Genomic DNA, 25,040 nt, shown 5'->3' with positions numbered 1-25,040 from the left:
ATCTTAAAGTACTTAAAAGGTACACCTGGTCGTGGTCTTTTTGAAATGTCCCGTTCTTATTGATTAAAAACGTTCCATATTAATTGATTTCGTTGCGAGGTTTTGACCTCTATATGAGACGTTTTTCAAAGACTGCATTCATTTTAAAACAAACCATAACCTTTATTTCATCAATAAAGGTTTAAAAAGCTTTACGTAGATTATCAAATAATGATAATCTAAAATATCCTGTTTACACACGACCATTACATAATGGTTTACAATACAAATATGTTACAATAAAATAAGTTTCTTGAATGCAGTTTTTACACAATATCATACAAGCATGGACTCCAAATCTCGTCCTTATTTAAGTATGCGACAGCGGAAGCTCTTAATAATCACCTGAGAATAAACATACTTTAAACGTCAACAAAAATGTTGGTGAGTTATAGGTTTAACCTATATATATCAAATCGTAACAATAGACCACAAGATTTCATATTTCAATACACATCCCATACATAGAGATAAAAATCATTCATATCGTGAATACCTGGTAACCGACATTAACAAGATGCATATATAAGAATATCCCCATCATTCCGGGACACCCTTCGGATATGATATAAATTTCGAAGTACTAAAGCATCCGGTACTTTGGATGGGGGTTGTTAGGCCCAATAGATCTATCTTTAGGATTCGCGACAATTAGGGTGTCTGTTCCCTAATTCTTAGATTACCAGACTTAATAAAAAGGGGCATATTCAATTTTGATAATTCAACCATAGAATGTAGTTTCACGTACTTGTGTCTATTTTGTAAATCATTTATAAAACCTGCATGTATTCTCATCCCAAAAATATTAGATTTTAAAAGTGGGACTATAACTCACTTTCACAGATTTTTACTTCGTTGGGAAGTAAGACTTGGCCACTGGTTGATTCACGAACCTATAACAATATATACATATATATATCAAAGTATTTTCAAAATATATTTACAACACTTTTAATATATTTTGATGTTTTAAGTTTATTAAGTCAGCTGTCCTCGTTAGTAACCTACAACTAGTTGTCCACAGTTAGATATACAGAAATAAATCGATAAATATTATCTTGAATCAATCCACGACCCAGTGTATACGTATCTCAGTATTGATCACAACTCAAACTATACATATTTTGGAATCAACCTCAACCCTGTATAGCTAACTCCAACATTCACATATAGAGTGTCTATGGTTGTTCCGAAATATATATAGATGTGTCGACATGATGGGTCGAAACATTGTATATGTGTCTATGGTATCTCAAGATTACATAATATACAATACAAGTTGATTAAGTTATGGTTGGAATAGATTTGTTACCAATTTTCACGTAGCTAAAATGAGAAAAATTATCCAATCTTGTTTTACCCATAACTTCTTCATTTTAAATCCGTTTTGAGTGAATCAAATTGCTATGGTTTCATATTGAACTCTATTTTATGAATCTAAATAGAAAAAGTATAGGTTTATAGTCAGAAAAATAAGTTACAAGTCGTTTTTGTAAAGGTAGTCATTTCAGTCGAAAGAACGACGTCTAGATGACCATTTTAGAAAACATACTTCCACTTTGAGTTTAACCATAATTTTTGGATATAGTTTCATGTTCATAATAAAAATCATTTTCTCAGAATAACAACTTTTAAATCAAAGTTTATCATAGTTTTTAATTAACTAACCCAAAACAGCCCGCGGTGTTACTACGACGGCGTAAATCCGGTTTTACGGTGTTTTTCGTGTTTCCAGGTTTTAAATCATTAAGTTAGCATATCATATAGATATAGAACATGTGTTTAGTTAATTTTAAAAGTCAAGTTAGAAGGATTAACTTTTGTTTGCGAACAAGTTTAGAATTAACTAAACTATGTTCTAGTGATTACGAGTTTAAACCTTCGAATAAGATAGTTTTATATATATGAATCGAATGATGTTATGAACATCATTACTACCTCAAGTTTAGTAGGTAAACCTACTGGAAGTGACAAGAAATGATCTAGCTTCAAAGGATCTTGGATGTCTTGAAAGTTCTTGAAGTAGGATCATGACACAAAAACAAGTTCAAGTAAGATTTTTACTCGAATTAAGATAGTTTATAGTTATAGAAATTGAATCAAAGTTTGAATATGAATATTACCTTGAATAAGAAAGATAACCTACTGTATATAACAAAGGTTTCTTGATCTTAGATGATTACTTGGAATGGATTAGAAAGCTTGGAAGTAAATTAGTAAACTTGAAGGGATTTTTGAAGTGTTCTTGAAGTGTTCTTCCTATGATGATTATAGCTTGATTCTTGAAGTGATTTTTGATGAAGATGATGATTAACTACTGGAAAAATACGTTCATAATAGTGTGTGTGTGTTGAGAGAGAATTAGAAAGAGAATTGGAAGTGAAATGGAGTGAATGATGAGTGGTAATTAGTGAGTGGTGAGTGGGGTTAAAAGGAGTTCTAGTTAGTTGACTAGCTCATGGTAGAAGTTAAAATTGATTAGTCATACATGACATAATCAAGAGTGGAATCCCATGCTAGTTCCTATTGGTATATACCTATAGTAAGTACGTTTTGAAGCTGTGTATAATACGGGTAAGAATACGACTAGAATTCTTGATGAAAGAAAAGAATGGGAAAGTAACTGTAACCATTTTTGTTAAGTATGAGTGTTTTGATATATGTCTTGAATTCTTCCAAAAGTATTTTAATACATCTAAATACACTACATGTATATACATTTTAACTGAGTCGTTAAGTCATCGTTAGTCGTTACATGTAAGTGTTGTTTTGAAACCTTTAAGTTAACGATCTCAATTAATGTTGTTAACCCATTGTTTATTATATCCAATGAGATGTTAAATTATTATATTATCATGATATTATGATATATTAATATATCTTAATATGATATATATACATTTAAATGTCGTTACAACGATAATCGTTACATATATGTCTCGTTTCGAAATCCTTAAGTTAGTAGTCTTGTTTATATGTATATAACTCATTGTTAATATACTTATGGAGATACTTACTTATCATAATCTCATGTTAACCATTTGTATATCCATATATATATCATCATGTCGTTTTTTACAAGTTTTAACGTTCGTGAATTGCCGGTCAACTTGGGTGGTCAATTGTCTATATGAAACATATTTCAATTAATCAAGTCTTAACAAGTTTGATTGCTTAACATGTTGGAAACATTTAATCATGTAAATATCAATCTCAATTAATATATATAAACATGGAAAATTTCGGGTCACTACAGTACCTACCCGTTAAATAAATTTCGTCCCGAAATTTTAAGCTGTTGAAGGTGTTGACGAATCTTCTGGAAATAGATGCGGGTATTTCTTCTTCATCTGATCTTCACGCTCCCAGGTGAACTCAGGTCCTCTACAAGCATTCCATCGAACCTTAACAATTGGTATCTTGTTTTGCTTAAGTCTTTTAACCTCACGATCCATTATTTCGACGGGTTCTTCGATGAATTGGAGTTTTTCGTTGATTTGGATTTCATATAACGGAATAGTGAGATCTTCTTTAGCAAAACATTTCTTCAAATTTGAGACGTGGAAAGTGTTATGTACAGTCGCGAGTTGTTGAGGTAACTCAAGTCGGTAAGCTACTGGTCCGACACGATCAATAATCTTGAATGGTCCAATATACCTTGGATTTAATTTCCCTCGTTTACCAAATCGAACAACGCCTTTCCAAGGTGCAACTTTAAGCATGACCATCTCTCCAATTTCAAATTCTATATCTTTTCTTTTAATGTCAGCGTAGCTCTTTTGTCGACTTTGGGCGGTTTTCAACCGTTGTTGAATTTGGATGATCTTCTCGGTAGTTTCTTGTATAATCTCCGGACCCGTAATCTGTCTATCCCCCACTTCACTCCAACAAATCGGAGACCTGCACTTTCTACCATAAAGTGCTTCAAACGGCGCCATCTCAATGCTTGAATGGTAGCTGTTGTTGTAGGAAAATTCTGCTAACGGTAGATGTCGATCCCAACTATTTCCGAAATCAATAACACATGCTCGTAGCATGTCTTCAAGCGTTTGTATCGTCCTTTCGCTCTGCCCATCAGTTTGTGGATGATAGGCAGTACTCATGTCTAGACGAGTTCCTAATGCTTGCTGTAATGTCTGCCAGAATCTTGAAATAAATCTGCCATCCCTATCAGAGATAATAGAGATTGGTATTCCATGTCTGGATATGACTTCCTTCAAATACAGTCGTGCTAACTTCTCCATCTTGTCATCTTCTCTTATTGGCAGGAAGTGTGCTGATTTGGTGAGACGATCAACTATTACCCAAATAGTATCAAAACCACTTGCAGTCCTTGGCAATTTAGTGATGAAATCCATGGTAATGTTTTCCCATTTCCATTCTGGGATTTCGGGTTGTTGAAGTAGACCTGATGGTTTCTGATGCTCAGCTTTGACCTTAGAACACGTCAAACATTCTCCTACATATTTAGCAACATCGGCTTTCATACCCGGCCACCAAAAATGTTTCTTGAGATCCTTCTACATCTTCCCCGTTCCAGGATGTATTGAGTATCTGGTTTTATGAGCTTCTCTAAGTACCATTTCTCTCATATCTCCAAATTTTGGTACCCAAATCCTTTCAGCCCTATACCGGGTTCCGTCTTCTCGAATATTAAGATTCTTCTCCGATCCTTTGGGTATTTCATCCTTTAAATTTCCCTCTTTTAAAACTCCTTGTTGTGCCTCCTTTATTTGAGTAGTAATGTTATTATGAATCATTATATTCATAGATTTTACTCGAATGGGTTCTCTGTCCTTCCTGCTCAAGGCATCGGCTACCACATTTGCCTTCCCCGGGTGGTAACGAATCTCAAAGTCGTAATCATTCAATAATTCAATCCACCTACGCTGCCTCATATTCAGTTGTTTCTGATTAAATATGTGTTGAAGACTTTTGTGGTCGGTATATATAATACTTTTGACCCCATATAAGTAGTGCCTCCAAGTCTTTAATGCAAAAACAACCGCGCCTAATTCCAAATCATGCGTCGTATAATTTTGTTCGTGAATCTTCAATTGTCTAGACGCATAAGCAATCACCTTCGTTCGTTGCATTAATACACAACCGAGACCTTGCTTTGATGCATCACAATAAATCACAAAATCATCATTCCCTTCAGGCAATGACAATATAGGTGCCGTAGTTAGCTTTTTCTTCAATAACTGAAACGCTTTCTCTTGTTCATCATTCCATTCAAATTTCTTCCCTTTATGCGTTAATGCAGTCAAGGGTTTTGCTATTCTGGAAAAGTCTTGGATGAACCTTCTGTAGTAACCAGCTAGTCCTAAAAACTGGCGTATGTGTTTCGGAGTTTTCGGGGTTTCCCACTTTTCAACAGTTTCTATCTTTTCCGGATCCACCTTAATACCTTCTTTGTTCACTATGTGACCGAGGAATTGAACTTCTTCCAACCAAAATGCACACTTTGAAAACTTAGCGTACAATTCTTCCTTCCTCAATACTTCTAACACCTTTCTCAAATGTTCACCGTGTTCTTGGTCATTCTTTGAGTAAATAAGTTTGTCATCAATGAAAACAATGACAAACTTGTCAAGGTATGGTCCACACACTCGGTTCATAAGGTCCATGAACACAGCTGGTGCATTAGTTAAACCAAACGGCATGACCATAAACTCGTAATGACCGTAACGTGTTCTGAAAGCAGTCTTTGGAATATCATCTTCTTTCACCCGCATTTGATGATACCCGGAACGTAAGTCAATCTTTGAATAAACAGACGAGCCTTGTAGTTGATCAAATAAGTCATCGATTCTCGGTAGTGGGTAGCGGTTCTTGATGGTAACTTTGTTCAACTCTCGGTAGTCGATACACAACCTGAATGTACCATCTTTCTTCTTGACAAACAAAACAGAAGCTCCCCACGGTGATGTGCTTGGTCGAATGAAACCACGCTCTAAAAGTTCTTGTAATTGGCTTTGCAGTTCTTTCATCTCTCTGGGTGCGAGTCTGTAAGGAGCACGAGCTATTGGTGCAGCTCCTGGTACAAGATCTATTTGAAATTCAACGGATCGATGTGGGGGTAATCCCGGTAATTCTTTCGAAAATACATCGGGAAATTCTTTTGCGACGGGAACATCATTGATGCTCTTTTCTTCAGTTTGTACTTTCTCGACGTGTGCTAGAACAGCATAGCAACCTTTTCTTATTAGTTTTTTTGTGCCTTCAAATTACTAATAAGATGTAGCTTCGTGTTGCCCTTTTCTCCGTACACCATTAAGGGTTTTCCTTTTTCTCGTATAATGCGAATTGCATTTTTGTAACAAACGATCTCTGCTTTCACTTCTTTCAACCAGTCCATATCGATTATCACATCAAAACTCCCTAACTCTACTGGTATCAAGTCAATCTTAAATGTTTCGCTAACTAGTTTAATTTCTCGATTCCGACATATATTATCTGCTGAAATTAATTTACCATTTGCTAATTCGAGTAAAAGTTTACTATCCAAAGGCGTCAATGGACAACTTAATTTAGCACAAAAATCTCTACTCATATAGCTTCTATCCGCACCCGAATCAAATAAAACGTAAGCAGATTTATTGTCAATAAGAAACGTACCCGTAACAAGCTCCGGGTCTTCCTGTGCCTCTGTCGCATTAATATTGAAAACTCTTCCGCGGCCTTGTCCATTCGTGTTCTCCTGGTTCGGGCAATTTCTAATAATGTGGCCCGGTTTTCCACATTTATAACAAACTACATTGGCATAACTGGCTCCGACACTACTTGCTCCGCCATTACTCGTTCCGACACCATTTGTTCCTTTCGTTCTATTAACCCCTGGTCCGTAGACCTCACACTTCACCGTGCTATGACCATTTCTTATACACTTGTTGCAAAATTTGGTGCAGAACCCCGAGTGATACTTTTCACACCTTTGGCATAGCTGCTTCTGATTGTTGTTGTTGTTGCGGTTATTATTGTTGTTGGGATGATTGTTGTAGTTGCTGTTGCTGTTGTTGTTGTTGTTGTTGTTGTTGGGCCGTTTGTTGTAGTTGCGATTGATGTTGCGATTGTTGGGATAATTGTTGCGATTATTGTTGTAATTGCTGTTGTTGTTGTATTGGTGATTCTTATCACCGTTTTCCTCCCACTTTCTTTTGACTTGCTTCACATTGGCCTCTTCAGCAGTCTGTTCTTTAATTCTTTCTTCAATTTGGTTCACTAGTTTGTGAGCCATTCTACATGCCTGTTGTATGGAGGCGGGCTCGTGTGAACTTATATCTTCTTGGATTCTTTCCGGTAATCCTTTCACAAACGCGTCGATCTTCTCTTCCTCATCTTCGAATGCTCCCGGACACAATAGGCACAATTCTGTGAATTGTCTTTCGTACGTGGTAATATCAAATCCTTGGGTTCGTAACCCTCTAAGTTCTGTCTTGAGCTTATTGACCTCGGTTCTGGGACGGTACTTCTCGTTCATTAAGTGCTTGAATGCTGACCACGGTAGTGCGTACGCATCGTCTTGTCCCACTTGCTCTAGATAGGTATTCCACCATGTTAACGCAGAACCTGTGAAGGTATGCGTAGCGTACTTTACTTTGTCCTCTTCAGTACACTTACTTATGGCAAACACCGTTCGACCTTCTCGGTCCACCGTTTCAATCCGATCGGTCCTTCGGTTCCATCAAATTCCAAAGGTTTGCAGGCAGTGAATTCTTTGTAGGTGCATCCTACACGATTTCCTGTACTGCTAGATCCAAGGTTATTGTTGGTATGTAGTGCAGCCTGTACTGCGGCAATGTTTAGAGCTAGAAAAGTACGGAATTCCTCTTCATTCATATGTGTTGAAAGTTGTTAATTCTGAGAAAATGATTTTTATTATGAACATGAAACTTTGATTTAGTTAATTAAAAACTATGATAAACTTTGATTTAAAAGTTGTTATTCTGAGAAAATGATTTTTATTATGAACATGAAACTATATCCAAAAATTATGGTTAAACTCAAAGTGGAAGTATGTTTTCTAAAATGGTCATCTAGACGTCGTTCTTTCGACTGAAATGACTACCTTTACAAAAACGACTTGTAACTTATTTTTCCGACTATAAACCTATACTTTTTCTGTTTATATTCATAAAATAGAGTTCAATATGAAACCATAGCAATTTGATTCACTCAAAACGGATTTAAAATGAAGAAGTTATGGGTAAAACAAGATTGGATAATTTTTCTCATTTTAGCTACGTGAAAATTGGTAACAAATCTATTCCAACCATAACTTAATCAACTTGTATTGTATATTATGTAATCTTGAGATACCATAGACACGTATACAATGTTTCGACCTATCATGTCGACACATCTATATATATTTCGGAACAACCATAGACACTCTATATGTGAATGTTGGAGTTAGCTATACAGGGTTGAGGTTGATTCCAAAATATATATAGTTTGAGTTGTGATCAATACTGAGATACGTATACACTGGGTCGTGGATTGATTCAAGATAATATTTATCGATTTATTTCTGTGCATCTAACTGTGGATAACTAGTTGTAGGTTACTAACGAGGACAGCTGACTTAATAAACTTAAAACATCAAAATATATTAAAAGTGTTGTAAATATATTTTGAACATACTTTGATATATATGTATATATTGTTATAGGTTCGTGAATCAACCAGTGTCCAAGTCTTACTTCCCGACGAAGTAAAAATCTGTGAAAGTGAGTTATAGTCCCACTTTTAAAATCTAATATTTTTGGGATGAGAATACATGCAGGTTTTATAAATGATTTACAAAATAGACACAAGTACGTGAAACTACATTCTATGGTTGAATTATCGAAATCGAATATGCCCCTTTTTATTAAGTCTGGTAATCTAAGAATTAGGGAACAGACACCCTAATTGACGCGAATCCTAAAGATAGATCTATTGGGCCTAACAAACCCCATCCAAAGTACCGGATGCTTTAGTACTTCGAAATTTATATCATATCCGAAGGGTGTCCCGGAATGATGGGGATATTCTTATATATGCATCTTGTTAATGTCGGTTACCAGGTGTTCACCATATGAATGATTTTTATCTCTATGTATGGGATGTGTATTGAAATATGAAATCTTGTGGTCTATTATTATGATTTGATATATATAGGTTAAACCTATAACTCACCAACATTTTTGTTGACTTTTTAAGCATGTTTATTATCAGGTGATTATTAAGAGCTTCCGCTGTCGCAAACTTAAATAAGGACGAGATTTGGAGTCCATGCTTGTATGATATTGTGTAAAAACTGCATTCAAGAAACTTATTTTGTTGTAACATATTTGTATTGTAAACCATTATGTAATGGTCGTGTGTAAACAGGATATTTTAGATTATCATTATTTGATAATCTACGTAAAGCTTTTTAATACCTTTATCTATGAAATAAAGGTTATGGTTTGTTTTAAAAATGAATGCAGTCTTTGAAAAACGTCTCATATAGAGGTCAAAACCTCGCAACGAAATCAATTAATATGGAACGTTTTTAATCAATAAGAACGGGACATTTCAGTTGGTATCCGAGCGTTGGTCTTAGAGAACCAGAATTTTGCATTAGTGTGTCTTATAGAGTTTGTTAGGATGCATTAGTGAGTCTGGACTTCGACCGTGTTTACTTGAAAAATGATTGCTTAACAAATTTTGTTGGAAACTATATATTTTTAACATGTGAATATTATGTGATATATTAATCTCTTAACGCGTTTGATATTATGTGATAGATGTCTACCTCTAGAACAAGTCCCATTGACTCACCTAATAATAATGAAGAGTTAAATGTAAATTGGAATGATTCGTGGACTGATTCACAAGTTCCCGAAGAGGAACCGGAAGAAGAGTCGGAACCGGAAGAAGAATCGGAACCGGATGAAGAAATAGAACCGGTGGGGGAAATAATAAAACGGTTAAGTAAAAGAAAATTCTCAACCAACCGACCAAGGTTAATTATGGTCAATGGTGTTTCCGCCAAGGAAGCAAAATATTGGGAGGATTACCAATTCTCCGATGAATCGGATTCCGACGAGAATTTCGATGATGTTATAGAAATTACCCCAACTGAATTTAAAAAGGCAAAAGAAAATAATAAGGGAAAGGGCATAAAAATAGAGAAATCTAATTCCAACCCCGATGAACTTTATATGTATCGTCAACCCCCGAAGTCCTTAAGTTGTAACAATGACCCGGGAACCTCTAAACCACCAGGTTTTTCTAAACTAATGTGGAAAACGACGGCTCGTATTAGGGGAACACCATATATCCCTAGAAACTTGGCAAAACGAACCAAAACCGAAGAAGAAGAAACAAGCGAGTCGGAATAAGTAGTTGTATTCGTGTGGTGTAATATATGTAATATAGTGTGCTTATGCTTTATGATATATGTAAAAATTGCTTGTATTAATAAGTATTTTTTTTTATGAATCTAACTCTTGTCTATTTTACAGTATAAAAACACAAAATGGATAGACAACCCAATATTTTAAGAGACCTACCAGGAGACATGATTGATGAAATCTTGTCTAGAGTCGGTCAGAATTCTTCGGCACAACTATTTAAGGCGAGATCAGCTTGTAAGACATTCGAAGAACGTTCCAAGAATGCCTTGGTTTATAAAAGGCTTTCGTTCGAAAGATGGGGGATATCACATTGGGAAATCCATAAGTTACGATGTGTTTACTTTGACGCATATATTTGCGGGGAACCCAAATGCTATTTTACGCAATGGGTTAAGAAATTATTTTGACTCAATATATCCGAATATTGGACTTCGTGATTTAGAAAAAGCGGCTAACATGCAACATAAAGAAGCATGTTATGCTTACGGATTAGTAATGTTCGCTTCTCACCAAAGTGAGAACAAGAACATCGGGCTACAACTATTAAACAAAACGTTTCCACAAGTGACGGAGTCGGTAATTGGGGTAAGAAATGAGGTTTTTAGGTTATTACGAGACTGTTGGTCATTACGTAACCCTCGTCCCTTTGAAGACGTTACAACACGCTGTCTTATCAACGGCCATAACGGTTATGTTCCACAAGACCAAGGATGGGAAGTAGTCCTAGTAAAACCAGAATACATGACTTGTTTCTGGACGTATGAATTACGTGTCTTTATTGCCTTTGCTGAACGACTTGTGTACTAGCTAGAATTATCTTCACAACTATCTTATATCAAAGTTATTGTGTGCTATATTTCATGCTTTATGTAAAATAAGCGGTATTGTAAGTTTGTAAAATATTGTATAAAAGTTTGAACGCGAAATATTATTATAATCAGTTTTTCATATAGAATTGTAGTAGTTGAATTGTATATTAGCTACTAAGTATGAACTTAACGGGTAGGTACTACCCGAATTTAAACTTATGAAACGCTAATATGAAGAAAAAGCTTTTATAAATGAGTTCATATTATGCTACGAAATACTATTAACTACTCTTAATATTCTGTATGATTAACTTGTTCCATTTGAATATTTTGAAGGAAATGGCACCGACTACTCGACACACCGTGAATATGAATGAAGAGGAATTCCGTACTTTTCAAGCTTCAAACATAGCCGCAGTACAGGCTGCGCTACATACCAACAATAACCTTGGATCTAGCAGTACAGGAAATTGTGTAGGATGCACCTACAAAGAATTCACTGCCTGCAAACCTTTGGAATTTGATGGAACCGAAGGACCGATCGGATTGAAACGGTGGACCGAGAAGGTCGAATCAGTGTTTGCCATAAGTAAGTGTACTGAAGAGGACAAAGTGAAGTACGCTATGCATACCTTCACAGGTTCTGCGTTAACATGGTGGAATACCTATCTAGAGCAAGTGGGACAAGATGATGCTTACGCACTACCGTGGTCAGCATTCAAGCACTTGATGAACGAGAAGTACCGTCCCAGAACCGAGGTCAATAAGCTCAAAATAGAACTTAGAGGGTTACGAACCCAAGGATTTGATATTACCACGTACGAAAGACGATTCACAGAATTGTGCCTATTGTGTCCGGGAGCATTCGAAGATGAGGAAGAGAAGATCGACGCGTTTGTGAAAGGATTACCGGAAAGAATCCAAGAAGATATAAGTTCACACGAGCCCGCCTCCATACAACAGGCATGTAGAATGGCTCACAAACTAGTGAACCAGATTGAAGAAAGAATTAAAGAACAGACTGCTGAAGAGGCCAATGTGAAGCAAGTCAAAAGAAAGTGGGAGGAAAACGGTGATAAGAATCACCAATACAACAACAACAGCAATTACAATAATAATCGCAACAATTATCCCAACAATCGCAACATCAATCGCAACTACAACAAACGGCCCAACAACAACAACAACAACAACAACAACAACAACAACAACAACAACAACAACAACAACAACAACAACAACAACAACAACAACAACAACAACAACAACAACAACAACAACAACAGTAACTACAATAATCATCCCAACAACAATAATAACCGCAACAACAACAACAACAATCAGAAGCAGCTATGCCAAAGGTGTGAAAAGTATCACTCGGGGTTCTGCACCAAATTTTGCAACAAGTGTAAAAGAAATGGTCATAGCGCGGCGAAGTGTGAGGTCTACTGACCAGGGGTTAATAGAACGAAAGGAACAAATGGTGTCGGAACGAGTAATGGCGGAGCAAGTAGTGTCGGAGCAAGTTATGCCAATGTAGTTTGTTATAAATGTGGAAAACCAGGCCACATTATTAGAAATTGCTCGAACCAGGAGAACACGAATGGACAAGGCCGCGGAAGAGTTTTCAATATTAATGCGGCAGAGGCACAGGAAGACCCGGAGCTTGTTACGGGTACGTTTCTTATTGACAATAAATCTGCTTACGTTTTATTTGATTCGGGTGCGGATAGAAGCTATATGAGTAGAGATTTTTGTGCTAAATTAAGTTGTCCATTGACGCCTTTGGATAGTAAATTTTTACTCGAATTAGCAAATGGTAAATTAATTTTAGCAGATAATATATGTCGGAATTGAGAAATTAAACTGGTTAGCGAAACATTTAAGATTGATTTGATACCAGTAGAGTTAGGGAGTTTTGATGTGATAATCGGTATGGACTGGTTAAAAGAAGTGAAAGCAGAGATCGTTTGTTACAAAAATGCAATTCGCATTATACGAGAAAAAGGAAAACCCTTAATGGTGTACGGAGAAAAGGGCAACACGAAGCTACATCTTATTAGTAATTTGAAGGCACAAAAACTAATAAGAAAAGGTTGCTATGCTGTTCTAGCACACGTCGAGAAAGTACAAACTGAAGAAAAGAGCATCAATGATGTTCCCATTGCAAAAGAATTTCCCGATGTATTTTCGAAAGAATTACCGGGATTACCCCCACATCGATCCGTTGAATTTCAAATATATCTTATACCAGGAGCTGCACCAATAGCTCATGCTCCTTACAGACTCGCACCCAGCGAGATGAAAGAACTGCAAAGCCAATTACAAGAACTTTTAGAGCGTGGTTTCATTCGACCAAGCACATCACCGTGGGGAGCTCCTGTTTTGTTTGTCAAGAAGAAAGATGGTACATTCAGGTTGTGTATCGACTACCGAGAGTTGAACAAACTTACCATCAAGAACCGCTACCCACTACCGAGAATCGATGACTTATTTGATCAACTACAAGGCTCGTCTGTTTATTCAAAGATTGACTTACGTTCCGGGTATCATCAAATGCGGGTGAAAGAAGATGATATTCCAAAGACTGCTTTCAGAACACGTTACGGTCATTACGAGTTTATGGTCATGCCGTTTGGTTTAACTAATGCACCAGCTGTGTTCATGGACCTTATGAACCGAGTGTGTGGACCATACCTTGACAAGTTTGTCATTGTTTTCATTGATGACATACTTATTTACTCAAAGAATGACCAAGAACACGGTGAACATTTGAGAAAGGTGTTAGAAGTATTGAGGAAGGAAGAATTGTACGCTAAGTTTTCAAAGTGTGCATTTTGGTTAGAAGAAGTTCAATTCCTCGGTCACATAGTGAACAAAGAAGGTATTAAGGTGGATCCGGCAAAGATAGAAACTGTTGAAAAGTGGGAAACCCCAAAAACTCTGAAACACATACGCCAGTTTTTAGGACTAGCTGGTTACTACAGAAGGTTCATCCGAGACTTTTCCAGAATAGCAAAACCCTTGACTGCATTAATGCATAAAGGGAAGAAATTTGAATGGAATGATGAACGAGGGAAAGCGTTTCAGTTATTGAAGAAAAAGCTAACTACGTCACCTATATTGTCATTGCCTGAAGGGAATGATGATTTTGTGATTTATTGTGACGCATCAAAGCAAGGTCTCGGTTGTGTATTAATGCAACGAACGAAGGTGATTGCTTATGCGTCTAGACAACTGAAGATTCACGAACAAAATTATACGACGCATGATTTGGAATTAGGCGCGGTTGTTTTTGCATTAAAGACTTGGAGGCACTACTTATATGGGGTCAAAAGTATTATATATGCCGACCACAAAAGTCTTCAACACATATTTAATCAGAAACAACTGAATATGAGGCAGCGTAGGTGGATTGAATTGTTGAATGATTACGACTTTGAGATTCATTACCACCCGGGGAAGGCAAATGTGGTAGCCGATGCCTTGAGCAGGAAGGACAGAGAACCCATTCGAGTAAAATCTATGAATATAATGATTCATAATAACCTTACTACTCAAATAAAGGAGGCACAACAAGGAGTTTTAAAAGAGGGAAATTTAAAGGATGAAATACCCAAAGGATCGGAGAAGCATCTTAATATTCAGGAAGACGGAACCCGGTATAGGGCTGAAAGGATTTGGGTACCAAAATTTGGAGATATGAGAGAAATGGTACTTAGAGAAGCTCATAAAACCAGATACTCAATACATCCTGGAACGGGGAAGATGTACAAGGATCTCAAGAAACATTTTTGGTGGCCGGGTATGAAAGCCGATGTTGCTAAATACGTAGGAGAATGTTTGACGTGTTCTAAGGTCAAAGCTGAGCATCAGAAACCATCAGGTCTACTTCAACAACCCGAAATCCCGGAATGGAAATGGGAAAACATTACCATGGATTTCATCACTAAATTGCCAAGGACTGCAAGTGGTTTTGATACTATTTGGGTAATAGTTGATCGTCTCACCAAATCAGCACACTTCCTACCAATAAGAGAAGATGACAAGATGGAGAAGTTAGCACGACTGTATTTGAAGGAAGTCATCTCCAGACATGGAATACCAATCTCTATTATCTCTGATAGGGATGGCAGATTTATTTCAAGATTCTGGCAGACATTACAGCAAGCATTAGGAACTCGTCTAGACATGAGTACTGCCTATCATCCACAAACTGATGGGCAGAGCGAAAGGACGATACAAACGCTTGAAGACATGCTACGAGCATGTGTTATTGATTTCGGAAACAGTTGGGATCGACATCTACCATTAGCAGAATTTTCCTACAACAACAGCTACCATTCAAGCATTGAGATGGCGCCGTTTGAAGCACTTTATGGTAGAAAGTGCAGGTCTCCGATTTGTTGGAGTGAAGTGGGGGATAGAAAGATTACGGGTCCGGAGATTATACAAGAAACTACCTAGAAGATCATCCAAATTCAACAAAAAAGTCGACAAAAGAGCTACGCTGACATTAAAAGAAAAAATATAGAATTTGAAATTGGAGAGATGGTCATGCTTAAAGTTGCACCTTGGAAAGGCGTTGTTCGATTTGGTAAACGAGGGAAATTAAATCCAAGGTATATTGGACCATTCAAGATTATTGATCGTGTCGGACCAGTAGCTTACCGACTTGAGTTACCTCAACAACTCGCGGCTGTACATAACACTTTCCACGTCTCGAATTTGAAGAAATGTTTTGCTAAAGAAGATCTCACTATTCCGTTAGATGAAATCCAAATCAACGAAAAACTTCAATTCATCGAAGAACCCGTCGAAATAATGGATCGTGAGGTTAAAAGACTTAAGCAAAACAAGATACCAATTGTTAAGGTTCGATGGAATGCTCGTAGAGGACCTGAGTTCACCTGGGAGCGTGAAGATCAGATGAAGAAGAAATACCCGCATCTATTTCCAGAAGATTCGTCAACACCTTCAACAGCTTAAAATTTCAGGACGAAATTTATTTAACGAGTAGGTACTGTAGTGACCCGAACTTTTCCATGTTTATATATATTAATTGAGATTGATATTTACATGATTAAATTTTTCCAACATGTTAAGCAATCAAACTTGTTAAGACTTGATTAATTGAAATATGTTTCATATAGACAATTGACCACCCAAGTTGACCGGTGATTCACGAACGTTAAAACTTGTAAAAACTATATGATGACATATATATGGATATATATATAGTTAACATGATACTATGATAAGTAAACATATCATTAAGTATATTAACAATGAACTACATATGTAAAAACAAGACTACTAACTTAATGATTTTTAAACGAGACATATATGTAACGATTATCGTTGTAAAGACATTTAATGTATATATATCATATTAAGAGATATTCATACATGATAATATCATGATAATATAATAATTTAAAATCTCATTTGATATTATAAATATTGGGTTAACAACATTTAACAAGATCGTTAACCTAAAGGTTTCAAAACAACACTTACAAGTAACGACTAACGATGACTTAACGACTCAGTTAAAATGTATATACATGTAGTGTTTTAATATGTATTTATACACTTTTGAAAGACTTCAATACACTTATCAAAATACTTCCACTTAACAAAAATGCTTACAATTACATCCTCGTTCAGTTTCATCAACAATTCTACTCGTATGCACCCGTATTCGTACTCGTACAATACACAGCTTTTAGATGTATGTACTATTGGTATATACACTCCAATGATCAGCTCTTAGCAGCCCATGTGAGTCACCTAACACATGTGGGAACCATCATTTGGCAACTAGCATGAAATATCTCATAAAATTACAAAAATATGAGTAATCATTCATGACTTATTTACATGAAAACAAAATTACATATCCTTTATATCTAATCCATACACCAACGACCAAAAACACCTACAAACACTTTCATTCTTCAATTTTCTTCATCTAATTGATCTCTCTCAAGTTCTATCTTCAAGTTCTAAGTGTTCTTCATAAATTCTACAAGTTCTAGTTACATAAAATCAAGAATACTTTCAAGTTTGCTAGCTCACTTCCAATCTTGTAAGGTGATCATCCAACCTCAAGAAATCTTTGTTTCTTACAGTAGGTTATCATTCTAATACAAGGTAATAATCATATTCAAACTTTGGTTCAATTTCTATAACTATAACAATCTTATTTCAAGTGATGATCTTACTTGAACTTGTTTTCGTGTCATGATTCTGCTTCAAGAACTTCGAGCCATCCAAGGATCCGTTGAAGCTAGATCCATTTTTCTCTTTTCCAGTAGGTTTATCCAAGGAACTTAAGGTAGTAATGATGTTCATAACATCATTCGATTCATACATATAAAGCTATCTTATTCGAAGGTTTAAACTTGTAATCACTAGAACATAGTTTAGTTAATTCTAAACTTGTTCGCAAACAAAAGTTAATCCTTCAAACTTGACTTTTAAAATCAACTAAACACATGTTCTATATCTATATGATATGCTAACTTAATGATTTAAAACCTGTGTTTAGTTAGCATATCATATGATCTAGCTTCAAAGGATCTTGGATGGCTTGAAAGTTCTTGAAGTAGGATCATGACACAAAAACAAGTTCAAGTAAGATTTTTACTCGAATTAAGATAGTTTATAGTTATAGAAATTGAATCAAAGTTTGAATATGAATATTACCTTGAATAAGAAAGATAACCTACTGTATATAACAAAGGTTTCTTGATCTTAGATGATTACTTGGAATGGATTAGAAAGCTTGGAAGTAAATTAGTAAACTTGAAGGGATTTTTGAAGTGTTCTTGAAGTGTTCTTCCTATGATGATTATAGCTTGATTCTTGAAGTGATTTTTGATGAAGATGATGACTAACTACTGGAAAAATACGTTCATAATAGTGTGTGTGTGTGTGTGTGTTGAGAGAGAATTAGAAAGAGAATTGGAAGTGAAATGGAGTGAATGATGAGTGGTAATTGGTGAGTGGTGAGTGGGGTTAAAAGGAGTTCTAGTTAGTTGACTAGCTCATGGTAGAAGTTAAAATTGATTAGTCATACATGACATAATCAAGAGTAGAATCCCATGCTAGTTCCTATTGGTATATACCCATAGTAAGTACGTTTTGAAGCTGTGTATAATACGGGTAAGAATACGACTAGAATTCTTGATGAAAGAAAAGAATGGGAAAGTAACTGTAACCATTTTTGTTAAGTATGAGTGTTTTGATATATGTCTTGAATTCTTCCAAAAGTATTTTAATACATCTAAATACACTACATGTATATACATTTTAACTGAGTCGTTAAGTCATCGTTAGTCGTTACATGTAAGTGTTGTTTTGAAACCTTTAAGTTAACGATCTCAATTAATGTTGTTAACCCATTGTTTATTATATCTAATGAGATGTTAAATTATTATATTATCATGATATTATGATATATTAATATATCTTAATATGATATATATACATTTAAATGTCGTTACAACGATAATCGTTACATATATGTCTCGTTTCGAAATCCTTAAGTTAGTAGTCTTGTTTATATGTATATAACTCATTGTTAATATACTTATGGAGATACTTACTTATCATAATCTCATGTTAACCATTTGTATATCCATATATATATCGTCATGTCGTTTTTTACAAGTTTTAACGTTCGTGAATTGCCGGTCAACTTGGGTGGTCAATTGTCTATATGAAACATATTTCAATTAATCAAGTCTTAACAAGTTTGATTGCTTAACATGTTGGAAACATTTAATCATGTAAATATCAATCTCAATTAATATATATAAACATGGAAAAGTTCGGGTCACTACACTTTTATACCAGAATCATGGTCCTCACACCATCGAGGGATTTTCTGATGCCGATTATAATGGTGATCCTGCAACTAAACGGTCTACAACTGGTTATTGTGTCTTCGTTGGAGGAAATCTTGTATCTTGGAAAAGTAAGAAACAAAATGTGGTATCTCGTTCAAGTGCGGAATCTGAGTATCGAGCCATGGCCCAGACAACTTGAGAACTTATTTGGGTTCGTAACCTTCTTAGCGAGATTGGTTTTGCTCAGTCCGAACCAATGAATTTGTGGTGTGATAACAAAGCAGTCATTCATATTGCAAGCAACCCCGTCTTCCATGAAAGGACCAAACATATTGAAGTTGACTGTCATTTTACTCGAGAAAAGTTAGAAGAAGGAATTATTCAAACACCTCATATCAAAAGTAATGAACAGTTGGCTGACTTATTCACCAAAGCATTACCTAGAAATTGCATCCGTCAGTTTTGTGACAAGCTGGGCATGATCAATATCTATGCTCCAGCTTGAGGGGGAGTGTTACAATACATAAGACATACGTATACACATTTAATGTTAGTAGATAGTCGGTGCAATTAATGTAGTTAGTTGAGTCGGTGCAATTAATGTAGTTAGTTGGGTTGGTGCATTTATTGGGTAGTCAGGTCTTGTATCACGGGTCTATATATATCCTCGTTGTATGTTGTATAGATGTATCAATCAAGAGAGATGAGATTACAGAGAGTTTAGATAAATTTCACCTAGAGAGGTGATTCTCACACACCCAAAATCGATCCGTACACACTAATTAATATAAGTTGACCAAATTACCCTTGATTAATATAGTATTCAACTATTTTGATTACCTCCGTAATCTGTACTTATTTTTTTCGATGCTCAATTCCTAATACGGTGTATTCAATAATGCACACCATTGCTATCATCTAATAACAAATCAATGCTCGTGATTTGTGTGTTTTTCACGCATATTTGAGTATTAGATCAATTTAATTAATATAATTTTTGTAAATTGCCTTTGTAAAAAATTAAGATACATAGTATAGATGTTTTAGGATATGCACTTAAATCATTCTCATTTTTTTTTTTCTTGAGAGCTTCTAACACTAATATAAATAATTATTTGTTATGTACTCCGTATAATATTATAAGTCTGTAAACGTGTTTGGAATTAAAATTTAAATACTCCTATATACTTATTTATGTTGAATAACTCTTCGAAAAAAAAGTTTAGCTGCTTTTAAATTTTTTAGCAAATCAACTGAGATACGTTTTCTAAATTCAATGTCAATGTCAATGTCAATGAGTTAGAATAGACTATATTTTATGGAAGATTTCAATTAAATATGAAAAAGTATATTAATTAACGGTAATTTAGTTAAATCATATCAATTAGTGTGTATGGATCAAATAAGTTAACTAATATGTAAACCTTAATCATTTTGTAATATGGTTTACTAATAATTTGTATACTATATTGACTGTTGTTTTCAATATTGTTCTCGTCATGGTTTTGTTTGTCTATGTAATTGACTCTTCTTGAGATATCTTCAACAGAGGCAACTTTTGAAGTACTCCCAAGACTCGATGAGATAAAGTTTGGTAGTGGCGTCATCGACGAGCTTTTATTTCTTGATTTACCCCGGGAATATAGATTTCCTTCGGGAATAATGGTATTGGAGTATGGGCGAGCTGTCCAAGAAAGTATATACGAGCAACTTCGGGTGGTCGGTGAGGGTAAACTCAAGGTTATATTCACTCCCGATTTAAAGGTTAGTTTTATTTAACACTTCTGTAGTTCATAATTATTCCTGATTTGTGATGTATCTGTTTTCTTACATATGCGGATTTTACTTTAGATATTAACCTGGGAATTTTGTGCACGACGCCATGAAGAGCTTCTTCCCCGTAGGTTGGTTGCTCCTCAGGTACAGAATTATCATTTTCCACCAAGTACATAAATGGAAGTTGCAAAATGGGTGGGTAATGAGGCAAAATGGGTTGGGTTGGGTTGATGTGAAACACCTAGTATCAAACTCGGTGAACATAGATACTTTTTAATTACGGTAATAGCTATAGTTATTGTGTTGAAATGACGCATTTCATAACGAATAATATTTTATCAAATGATATGACTTGTAGGGATGACAGGAATCAGACTTAATTCTTATTTCTTATATTCTTATATATAATATAAATATGATGAAAATAAAAATGAATGTCCACACATGGGTCTCCCAAGTTCCAGAATTAACTTTTACGTGGCTAACCATTAACCCTAATACCCTATACCCGATTAATAATATAAGACCTCTTAATGTGATTCTATTACCTATGCTTGATTAATAACTAGGAAGTGGCCGGTTGGCCCACTCCGTTGGGCCGGGAAAACAAACTTTCGTAAAAAAAAGGCACTAAATGACAAAATTGCTGACGTCATGATGATGTCATCAAAAACTATTCATTCATGTTGGCTATTATATATATCGTTAATAAGTAATCTTGCGTTACAAGCTAGAGTAAACTAGTTATTTAACGGAAACTAAGTAATGGACTCTTTGATATACTCTTTATGTTTGATATAATTTTTTTTCAACAATCATATAACATATTCGTCATACATGTACTGTCCATTGTAGATAAATGATATATAGATTAAAAGTTATTAATATTACTTATATATATTATTAGTATCATTATTGTTTGCCAACTTTTCTTGAAACACTTTGAACGGTTTTCAATGCGTTCGATCTGTTCTTTAATAAACTATATTATTTTGATGCATTTGTTAGGCTCGCTAGTGATAAAATACCTCCAGAATCAACCCATTCAAAATAGGCCAAAACTTCCACCACCAAACTCAGTACTTTAATCTTAAAAACAATTATGTCATGTTGTGAAGTTTTGCAGGTGAATCAGTTATTACAAGTGGCACAACAATGTCAAACCACAATAGCTGAAAGTAGTTCTGATGGGGTCTCCCAGCAAGATTTGCAAACAAATAGCAACATGTGAGTTTTAATCACCGTTTCTGATTAATCCCGCATTTATGATTAATAATGCTGAATTTTTAACATATGCCTATTAATTGTAGGGTTGTGACAGCTGGCCGGCAGCTTGCGAGGAGCTTAGAGTTACAATCTTTGAATGATTTGGGTTTTTCTAAAAGATACGTTAGGTGCTTATAGGTATGAATTTTTAATGTTTCAGTCTTATATATAGCCATTTTTTGGTATGTTTTGGTATTCTTACGGAAAGATATTGAGTATCTGCAATCATGGTTTGGCTAGATATCTGAAGTTGTCAATAGCATGAAAGACTTGATGGATTTCTGCCAAGACACTAAAGTTGGCCCTATAGGTAAGTCCACAAATGGAATGTCTTAAATAAAAGTAGAAAAATATGCTTTCTCACTTATTAGCTTTTTATGTATGCTTGGCTTCCGTCCATCATTGTTCTAAAAGTCGGCCGCATGTGTCAGTTTGGGGACTACTCCATCCCGACTCGCTCAAAGCACCTTAACCCGGTCAACGCCAAAAAAATCGGGTCAAAGTCGGGCTAAGGGGGCCGAGTCGGGTCTGAGTCGGCAAAGTTAAAGCTAATCAAAATTTGTGTCATAGATCTATGTTTGAGATATTTATGCTTTATGTTTGAAATATTTATGCTTTATGTTTGATATATTTATGTGTAACACACACACACACACACACACACACACACACACACACATATACATACATACATATATATATATATATATATATATATATATATATATATATATATATATATATATATATATATATATATATATATATACATACATATACATACATATATATATACATATATATATACATACATATATATATATATACATATACATACATATATATATATACATATACATACATATATATATATATATATACATACATATACATACATATATATATATATATATACATACATATACATACACATATACATGTACATGTACACATTATGTATATGCATATACTAGTGAAGCACTCAAATGATCAAATGAGAACGTTCTCATTTTTAAACTTGGTGGGAACAGTTCTTCACCACATGTTTATTACTAACAGTCAACGTTGGTCAACGCCTGACTCGACCGACTCGTCCCAAACTAGTGACTTTTACAACCTTGTTATCCGTGGTGCTTGTTTGATTTATGAAGCCAGCTAACTCATTGAGCCTGTCAACACCTGGCTTGAGCTTCTTGGCTATGTATGTACTGACCAATCCTTCTGATTAGCCAAATGGGCAACTGGTTTAATTGGGGGTCCTGTGTTTAACGTCATTCTTAATACTGGCTGAAACAGGTAGGTCTGGTTGACCCACATACACTTTTTTGTATGTAAACTAGACTTTCGCCGACTTTTAACCCATTTGGCCCATTTAGTTTGACGCATTAAACCTATCTGACACTCTTGGGTAGTTTTTGTACTTTGACCCATTCAACATGAGGGTCATTTGTTTCACTATTAAACAACAATTCATCTATCAAAATACGACATTTTCTTTCTACAGAGGGCTTAAAAGCTTTTCCCCGGAAAACAAGATCTGCCAACTCACAAATGCAGAAGATGCATGAAATCGAACAGCTAATTAGTAGTATTCCGAGCGGCCCGGCAGACCAAAACACGCTCGATAAATTAGTATCACTGTATCCCGCGCTCAACAATCCATTGAACAACAACAATAATCAAATAGGTTCAGCGCAGGCTGCTGCAAATGCACTTTCAAACTACCAGAACATGCTGATGAGACAAAGTTCCATGAATTCAAATTCCCAACAAGAAGCCTCGTCTTCTAATAATAACATAAACACGAACGGATACCAATTTTAAGGTTCTGCCAATATGGCAGTTGGCGGTGGTGGCGGCGGCTTGCCCCAATGGCCTATGTTTCAGGGTCAACAACACCACCACCAGCAGTCACCCTCACATAGTGGCAGCCAACAACACATGATTCAGCAAATGCTTCAAGACATGAGTAATGGCTGTGGCGGTGGTGGCAGCGTTGGTGGTGGTGGACCAAAGCCTTCGGTTTCTGGGCAGAGTGGCGCTAGCGGGAGTATGAGTATGGTTCGGGATGGGTTGAGATACGGGCTTCCTTCTACGGGGACGTCACCCTGCCGCCCACCTGCTGTGCCATCCAGAAGCAACAGTTTTAAATCATCTGCTGCAGGTGGTGGGGCCGGCAATTTAGATGGTGGCGGTGATAATCAGAAGGTGGCTACCACCTTACGTGATGATATTGTTCAGGATATAGCAGCGAGTGATTCTACTGGGAATGGGTTTTTCGACAACGATGAATTGGAGGGATTGGGTTTTGGTTGGAAGGGATGATCAATGCATATGTACAGTTGTAATGAATCATATATATCATATATTTTTATATTATATACATCTTGATCTGTAATTGATTCTACTTTTTTGTTTGAGTTTACTCGCTGTTATGGGCACATAATGTTATTCTAGTCGCTTATTAATGTTGTACAAAGATTTTTTAATTCTTTGGAATGGTGTAATTCATGCCTGCCCTATGAGGAAGATAAGAGGCACATGTGGATGTAATCTAAATATTCTTTTTAAGCAACCTTGTATATAACTTAACTTCGATAACTTGTAGTCGCTACAACGTTGACAATTAGAAGGGGATCATCTACCTCTTGCGAGTACCTTACAAGATCTAATTACGAAAATTGAAAGTAGTCGAGTAAGATAACTGAAAGCTTGACGATTTGATCTGAATTGATTTTTTTTTAATCTCCTTTGCTATTTTTGACATCACTTCTTTAGACCACTATTAATGATGATGGCGTGATAGTGAGGGGGGGTTTTATGAGGTATAATGGGGATGTAGTAATTGTGATAGAGTGTTTGTGTGATGAAGTTTGTAGTGGTGATGGGGTAATGAAATGTGATAA

At 35.6% G+C, this 25,040-nt stretch overlaps 1 pseudogene; it reads left to right on the top strand.

Annotated features, from left to right (window-relative positions):
* LOC139889940 (probable transcriptional regulator SLK3) overlaps positions 1-24,597 on the top strand; it is a 49,932-nt pseudogene extending 25,335 nt beyond the window's left edge.
* The last annotated feature ends 443 nt before the right edge of the window (positions 24,598-25,040 follow it).

The sequence above is a fragment of the Rutidosis leptorrhynchoides genome, chromosome 2 (genome assembly GCF_046630445.1).
Source record: "Rutidosis leptorrhynchoides isolate AG116_Rl617_1_P2 chromosome 2, CSIRO_AGI_Rlap_v1, whole genome shotgun sequence".
NCBI classification, from domain to species: domain Eukaryota; kingdom Viridiplantae; phylum Streptophyta; class Magnoliopsida; order Asterales; family Asteraceae; genus Rutidosis; species Rutidosis leptorrhynchoides.
This window is presented reverse-complemented; position numbering and strand designations above follow the sequence as displayed.